At 24.6% G+C, this 8,910-nt stretch overlaps 1 protein-coding gene across 1 annotated transcript in view; it reads left to right on the top strand.

Annotated features, from left to right (window-relative positions):
- LOC117167517 (serine/threonine-protein phosphatase PP1-beta catalytic subunit) overlaps positions 1–2,003 on the top strand; it is a 48,877-nt gene extending 46,874 nt beyond the window's left edge. The window contains exon 6 of the mRNA XM_033352517.1: positions 953–2,003. The gene's annotated coding sequence lies outside the window, so the exon portion shown is untranslated. The remainder of the gene's footprint in view (positions 1–952) is intronic.
- Positions 2,004–8,910: the final 6,907 nt, after the last annotated feature.

The raw sequence follows: 8,910 nt of genomic DNA, 5'->3' as shown, positions 1-8,910 counted from the left end.
CAATTTCGCAAATTATTTTAAATATTTCAAATATTCAACAAAAATTGAATGATTTTCCAAAGATTTCAATCATTTCAATAATATTATCAAATATTTAGAAAACATTTGAAATATTTCGCAAAGATTTAAATAATTTTTTATTATTTCACAAATTTTGTTAAATACTTCAAATATTCGACAAAGATTTCTATTATTCCTCAAAGATTTTACAAAGCTTTCAAATATTTCATAAAGATTTTGGATAGATTTAAGACATTCCACAAAGGTTTCAATGATTTTCCGAAGATTTCAATCATTTCAAAAATATGATCATATATTTAGAATATATTTTAACAATTTCACAAATATTTTTAAATATTTAAATGCTCGATAAACATTGAATGATTTTCCAAAGATTTCATCATTTCAAAAATATTCTCAAAATATTATCAAATATTTGTAAAATATATCAAATATTCGACAAAATATTATATTATAAATATTATAAATATTTGAACTGTTTCACAAATATTTGTAAATATTTTAAATATTCGATAAAGATTAATGGTTTTTCAAAAAATTCTATAATTTCAATCATTTCAAAAATGTTATTAAATATTTATAAAATATTTGAAATATTTCAACAATTTCACAAATTATTTTAACTATTTTAAGTATTTCAAATATTCAACAAAGATTGAATGATTTTCCAAAGATTTTAATCATTTCAAAAATATTATCAAATATTTATAAAATATTTGAAATATTTCGCAAAGATTTCAATAATTTTTTATTATTTCACAAATTTGGTTAAATAGTTCAAATATTCGACAAAGATTTCTATTATTCCCCAATACCTTGCCCATTTGGATACTGTCCTATAAACTTGATCTTAAAATTATTTCTTAAAAAATAAAAAATTCAAAAATAATAACTTGATCTTATTAGAATTCTCTTGTTTTTTTCTTTTTAGCTGCGGAACGCCACGCTACTGATCTATACACACAGAATAGAGAGAAACGTTCATGCAAACGTATGGAATTACCTTTTTCTTAATTACAAAACTTACTCGGTAAGGAGATAATATGGATTAACGCTTAAAGGAATTTTGCAAGTTTCGTTTATTTATTGCCTGTTAGTAAATTAATTTTAATTAGTATTAATACACTCGCATTTCTGCTGATTCAATCATCATCGAGTGTTGAAAATGCCATTACAGAATGAGTAGTAATCAAGCATCCACAGAGCATTTGATTCGGAAAATCTTTTTGGCTTTTCGGTTATTCTCAAAAAGGGAAATTTATCGAGAAGTTAAATTGCGACAGATCTTCATTCATGAACTTGATAATCGACATTTATTTACAGACAAGTAATTAGAATTTTCTTTTTATTATCTTGACGTGAACGCGATCTCAAAGGACAATTATTATTCTATCATAAAATTCGAGAAATGCTCTGTTGATATTTGAAATTGTTATTTGCCAGAAGGAGACGGATATCGTCATCGTACTCAGTATTTTATCATTATCGATCATGCCGAAAAGCATTTCGCCTCTCGATAGTCGTAGACCTTTCAGTATATTTACACCTCCTTATTTTCACCGATATTCTGCTCGCTTTGCGTTTCCTTTTTGTTTTTTTTTCTCTTTTTTTAATTAGTTTTTTTGAATAAGGTCGATTTTTTTTACATAAAAAAAAAGAAAAAAAAAGAGGTAGTGTTCAGTATTGAGTGGTATTTTTCTAATTAGAAGAGCGCAGGCGAGTAGATAGATTCTCTCTTATTCTAAATATAATTGTAAGCAGTAATATTTTTTTACAGATTTTTCAAAAAGTTTTGAAAGTTGTTTGCATTTGCACTGTTGAATTAATCTACTTTTAAGGCATTTACGTCTTCCGTTTGGTAAATAATCTGATCAGTTCTACGTACTATTATTACGACTTTTCATCGTCATTTCTGTTATCGCTAAAGTGCTTTATTCCCGGCAAAACCAGCTCTGGTTGGAACAAAAAAAAGGAAGAAAAAAGAAAAAAAAAAGAAAAACTTCGTCTAGCTTATTGTTAATTGTTTGATAAGACTATGAAAGAAGTTTTAATCTTACTTTATGAAATTAATGCGTCTTTCGAGAGGTATACGGTTTAAGCCGGACTTTTTTGCGAAAATATTCAACGATGTTAAAGTAAAGTTTGACCTGAGTTGCGAATGATTTTAGGGGTCATCCACAAATTGCCTCGAGTGTAGATATAAATTCTATTAATTAATTAAACGTGGAACCCTTGAAAAAATTAGTTTTCTAAAGAAAACAAAAAAAAAATTGGTAGCGGTAAAATAACTTTATTTTTTAATGAAAATTACAAGTTTTCGAGCATAATATATTCAAAGTATTTAAAATTAATTTCAGTGTTTTGTTTACATGATTATTTTTTAGTTTATAAATTATTAAAATTCCATGAAATAGAGGAAGTTTCTTTTCAATATAATTAATGCGGGCAGTCTATTTAATTTAATTTAAAGCGCTTTGCGCTCCTAACTTTTTGAGTAAGAGCATTTCATTTTTAACAAAATAGAAGAATTTTTACCAAGTAAGTCAATTTTCAATCAAGAAGATTACTTTTATACAAAAAAAAATGAATTTTCAACAAAATATTTAAATTTTCAGGGAAGGAAGAGAAATTTTCATTCAAGAAACGAATTTTTAAATAAAAGAATGAAGCTTCAAGCAAAAAAAAAAAAGAATTTGTAATAAATTTACTTTTTTGATTAAACAATCATATTTTTCGGATAGAAAATTCAATACTTTTGTTGTAAACTAATTTATTTATTTAAAAATTCGTTATTTTTTAAAATGAAAATTAAACTGCTTTCTTAAAAGTTCTTATCTATTTTATTGCAACTATGCTGATGTTTTTTTTATAAACATTTTAACTGTAAAATTTAACTATTCCATTTTTGGTTGAAAATTATTTGTTTGTTTGTTAAAAATTTCACTGTTTTGTTGAAACTTGATGTATTTTGTTAAAAAATCGACTTTTTTTTAGAAAATTGATTTTCTCTTCTTTGAAAATGTATATTTTTGGGTAAAAATTACACTATTTTGCTACAAAATTCAACCGTTGGGTTCGAATTTAAATATTTTGTAGAAAATTAATTTTTTTAAATTGTAAAATTGTATTTTTTTATATTTCTAAAGCTTATATCAAGAATATTACATATTTAACAAAGTAGATGAATTTTTTTACCAAATAGTTGAATTTTTCATCAAGAAGAGTAAATTTTTAGCAAAAAGACGAATTTTCTACAAAATAATTTAATTTTTATTTAAACAAGATCAATTTTCAATCATAAAAAAGGAACTTTGAAATAAAATAAATCGTCAAAAAAATGAATTTCTAACAAATAAACTTTTTTTATTTGAAATAATATTTTCGGGTTGAAAATCCATGTATTTAGTTTAAAATTTTTTTTTTGTGAAAAATTTCAATATTTTATTAAAAATTTTTTGTTTTTAAGGTTCATCTCATTGGTTCAAAATGAAACTAATTTGTTTAAAATGTTTTTTTTTTGTAATAATTTAACTGGAAATTTAACTACTCTATTTTTGGTTAAAATTTTTTTTTTAGTTAAAAATTAAACTGTTTTGTTTAAAATTGATACATTTTGGTAAACATTCGCATTTTTTGCAAAAAAAATGTATTTTTTATCATTTGAAAATTGATACTTTTGGTTAAAAATTCACCTTTTTTGGTACTAAATTTAACGATTTGGACAAAATTTACCTATTTTGTAGAAAATTAATTTTTTAAATTGAAAAGTTGTATTTTGTATATTTCTAAAGTTTCAATAAAAAATATTAAATATTCAACAAAGTAGATGAATTTTTAATAAAATATGTAAATTTTTAACCAAATAGTTGAATATTCAGTCAAACGAATTAATTTTCATTAAATAAACGATTTAAAAAAATTAAGTTTTCAACTAACCAAATGCATTTTTAACTAAAAAATATTTAACAAGTAGAAAATTTAATTTTTTAAATTAAAAAATTATATTTTCAGATTAAAAATTATGTTATTTTATAGGTAATTTGTCTCTGACATGAAATTCAAAAATTTTGTTAAAAATGTATTTGGTTTCTTAAAAAGAATGTTCTGGAATAAAAATTAATTTTTTTAAATTGATTTTGTTAAAAATTTATGTATTTTCTAAAAAATTTAATTTTCTAGGGTTCAAATTGATTTTTTTTAAACTGAAAATTGTACAGTATTTCTTTGAAAATGTATCGTTGTTAGTTCAAAATTCAATTATTTGATTGAAAATTAAAAATTTTTTTGTAGTTAAAAATTGAACTATTTTGTATAAAATTTACTTTTTTGAAACTGAAAAATCATATTTTAATCAATAGAATTTTGAAAAAAAAACTACATGAATTTTTAACATAAAATTCAACCATTTAGTTAAAAAATCATTTTTGCCGGCTGAAAATTCAAGTATTTGTTTAAAAATTATATTTGAAATTGAGTTTAATAAAATAAAAAGTATAAAACTCTTTTTAAAAATTGTTTAATATTACTAAAATTCACTTTTGGCCTAGGAAATTAAATTTCCGCTGGATTTTCCTCGAAATTTCAACATCATTGAATTTCCTTTTATTTGTTTCTAAAAATATTCCTTGCCGAGATTTTAAGAAGCTTTTCAAATTTCGTTCCGTAATTTGTGAATGACCTCTTACTCGAAGGGAAGAATATTCCACATATGAAATATTGTTACTCATAGAATTTAGATCTCTGTCTACTCTGTACGATTCCAGTCGCTAATTGTGCTTCGAGGGTATGTAATATTGTTTTACAATTGTATATTGTTTCGTTGGCTTTGATGAATTCACTATTTTCAATTTTAGACAGTCGACGCCAAGAGTCTGACAAAATATGCACAGGGTGGTTTTGAAAAAGAGAAACTGAACTCTAAGTTCAATATATTATTATTTATTTCTTATTTCTATTTCTTATTTTTCTCGTTATTTTTCTCTTTCCACATTCCTTTTTTTTTTCTTATTGTCCCTGCTCTTTCGTATTTTGATTTTACCCAGATTCACGAATTCTCGGTAGAAAATTTTTGCCCTTTTCTGTATAATTTTAGTTTATTTAGATTAACAATATTTGAAGAAACCTGATTTTGAGCGAAATTGAACTGTCAATTTTGCTTTCAATGAAATGTACTAGTGACCAAAGATGTAAATCGGAGACGAATGCCCATTCCGTGTGCAAATTTTGCAGCTTTGGCAGGGCGGGGAAGGAGGAATTGTTCTGTGATTCTCTTCTTCGTGAAAAAAAAAGAAAAAGAATATGAAAATGAAAATGAAAAACGAAAAAAGAAAAAAAAAACAAAAAGATTCAGAGGGCAAAGAGATAACCACACACACACACACACACACGCATCACAAGCGAGCAATATGTATATGTGAGTGGCACGTCTGCTGCGGTTGGAGCAAGTAGCCGGATAAAAGACCGTTTTAATTAAGTACCGTAGAGCTAAGGTGTGCGGCACTGATTTAATCGCAGGAGGCGTACCGTATAAAAAATCTAAACTGTACATCCTGCAGATAATAAACATGTATATTGTGTATCAGCTGAGTGATACTTATTTGAAAATTCGTTTGAGTTCGGTCTGGGAATCCTAAAAATCCTGGAAAACCGGGCAACGTCAAGGAATTTTTTGTTAAGTCGGATAATTCTTTTCGAGTCGGCTTATTTTTTTGTTTATCCCTTGAAAGGCACACTTCCGTAAAATTACATAAAGAGCATACTGGGTGTTATATACCCCAGGGGAATTCAAATGTGTGCTTTGCTGGCGGAATTGGATAGTTTTTTTTACAAGAAAATCAATTAATGTTGTTTAATCTATCTAGTTTAAGGAGAAAAAGGTTTCATAACAGTTTTTGAAATTTAAAGTAGTTAAAAAATCAATTTTGGAAAAAAATATGAAATCACTTCTTTCACTCTAAAATTCATAACTTTTTAAGTTTTTGATATTTTTACTTGAAAACTTCCGAGATACGACAGTTCAAAAATAAAATTAGTATTTTAGTGTTTGTTTCAGAAAAGGTATTTATTCTAAAAAATAAAAGCTTCAATTCAATGAAAAATGAAACACCGTACTTTGCGTGATTAAACGATTTTATTGATCTTAAATATGTTCTATTTTCTTGAATTTGGTAGGTTTTGTTAAAGCGCAAATATGTCGCTGGGTATTTTACACCCAGTATGCCCTTTAAAGTTAAATTTGATTTATAATATTGATGATTATTAATTATGATTATTTCGATAGCAAATTCATCAGTTTGATAGATAATTATTTCTTTTTTTAGCTAAAAATTTAACTATTCTATTTTTTGTTGAAAATTTTTCTTAAAGTTGATCTTTTTTAGTTGAAAATTCTAGTATTTGGTGGAAGATTCATCTTTTGATTGAAAATGCAAGTCTTCAAGTTTAGAATTCAACTATGCCAGTTAACGATTCATTATTTAAAAGGAAAATTCACCAATTTGTTTGAAAATTAATTTTTTAATTAACTGAAAAGTTAACTACTCTATATTTGGTTGAACATTTTAACTATTTCGTTTAAAATTCATGTATTTTGTTGAATAATCGAATTTTTTTGGTAGTAAGTTAATCTCGTCTGAAATTTCATCTTTGTGGCTGAATATTCAAATATTCCAATTGAAATAGTTAAACTTTCAACTAAAGAAATAAATTTTCAATTCTATATTTAGTTAGATATGTATCTTCTTCAGTTGAAGATTTCGTTATTTGGTTAAAAATCCATTTATTTTGTTAAAAATTCATTCTTTTTGGTTTAAAATTCATTGCTTTGGCTTAAAAATTATTATTTTTCTAATAAAAATTAATTTTTCAATTGAAATTTAATTATATCATGTTTGCTTAAACATATATCGTCTTCAGTGTGAAATTCTACTATTTTTTTGAAAATTTCTGTATTTTGTTGAAGCTTTGTTTTTTGTGCTGACTAGTTTACTTTTTTGGTTAAAGTTTCAGCTATTTGAGGTATAAAATTTCATTAAATATTAAAACGTAAGGTTGAAAATTCATGAATTTTGTTAAAAATTATTCATTTTTGTTACAATTATTTATTGAATTAAAATTTTTAAAAATAAAAATTAGGCGAAATTAGTTGTCGATATATTTTTATGGTCATTTAATCTATTTTGTAAAAACTTTATTAGCTTCAATACTTATTTTACCAAACTAAATGAATATTCAATTCACTTAGTTGGTTAAAAATTACTTTTTATGGATTGAAAATTATTTTTTTAACCAAAAAATGAACTCAAGTTTTTGTCAAATTTTTTTGGTATACAATCAAGTTTTTTTGGTATAAAATTCATGCATTTGATCAAAAATTTATGAACTTTTTGAACTATTATGGTAAATCAAAAATTTAAATTTTGATTTATCAAAAACTAATAGAAAATAAACAATTCCAATTTGTGGTCAAAATGTGCGGGATAAGACAAAAAATTATTTGACAAAGAATATGCAGCAACAAAAGATCTACAAATTTGTTATTTATCATTCTTTAGTGGAATATGTAGTTTCGGTTTTATTCTTGAAGAGCATTAAAGACAAAAAAAAATAAAATTTGTCGACAAGCGATTTAAGTCATGAAAAAAGTTAATTGACGAAAGTTGCTTATCTAGAAAAAAGTAGAAATCATCCAAATTTCTAATGAATAATTCTTTGACAGGACTCATAGGTTCTATTTTAATCGTAACATGTAACATTCGAAATAAAAAAATTAAATTTTTCGGAAAACGACACTATTTATTTAAAAAAAAAAACTAATAGAGAGCGTTTTTAACCCAAAAAGGATCTACAAATTTGTTATTAAAAATATTTGCATAGGTCGGGTATATTTTCTTTTAATCGTAAAAAATAAGATCTAAGATCAAAAATTTAAATTAAAAAAAGCGACACAAGAGACGAACAAGATCAAAGTTAAAAGTTGCGTAAACAAAAAATATCTACCAATTTGTTATAAACTCCTTTCATATTATAAAAAATCATCAAATAACGTTGAAAATAAATGAATGTGAAATTTAATATAATTTTTAAATGATAAATTAATTTTGTGTAATAATTAAAATATGTTTGAAACAGGGAAAATATATCAAACGCGACCGTGTGTTGATATAAATATTCTAATAAAGGTGGTAGAGATGTATGAATAAAAAAGTTTATATGTTGATTACAAATTTTGTTTCAAATAAACATGATTTCAAACCTTTTAAGATAATATTTATTTTAAAGTTTAAAGATTTGCCTACATTATTCTTGGGCATGAGGAATGTTTATAATAATATGATCATTAAGTTTAAAGTAAACTATTGTTGCTAAAGCATTAATTAAAATGTATATAAAACAATTAGAAGTGGGTGTAAGGACTTTAACTTTAAATCACTTTTTAAAGTTTTGTTTTTAATTACAACAAGAAGTTTACTGCAAAGCGAAAAAGAAAATATTTTAACCCTACAGGTCCTCACTGGGGTCCATTGGACCCCAGCCATTTCCATTTGAGTGTCCCTTCTGGAGAAAGGTCGATACAGATATGTCGACCCAACGTAAATTCGTTTTAGATATCTGAGGACAGATCACGTTGCACAGTGGGGTGAAATCGGAAAACGAGGTTCAAAATGACATTTACAACGCAATTATGCACCGATTTTAGAATTTTTTTTTTTGAAAAATTCAGAACTAAATTTTTCAGAAAATGGTCAGAGTAGATTTTTTATTTTTTTGTTTATTTAATTTTTATTTTAAATATAAAAAAATTCTTAACTTGCATAGTTAATTGTTATAAATAAATTGTATTAACAAATACTCGACATTAAGGGTTATTCGGCTTCAACGTATATTTCT

The sequence above is a fragment of the Belonocnema kinseyi genome, chromosome 2 (assembly GCF_010883055.1).
Source record: "Belonocnema kinseyi isolate 2016_QV_RU_SX_M_011 chromosome 2, B_treatae_v1, whole genome shotgun sequence".
Taxonomy (NCBI): domain Eukaryota; kingdom Metazoa; phylum Arthropoda; class Insecta; order Hymenoptera; family Cynipidae; genus Belonocnema; species Belonocnema kinseyi.
The sequence above is the reverse complement of the archived record's forward strand: the minus strand, read 5'-3'. Positions and strand labels throughout refer to the sequence as shown.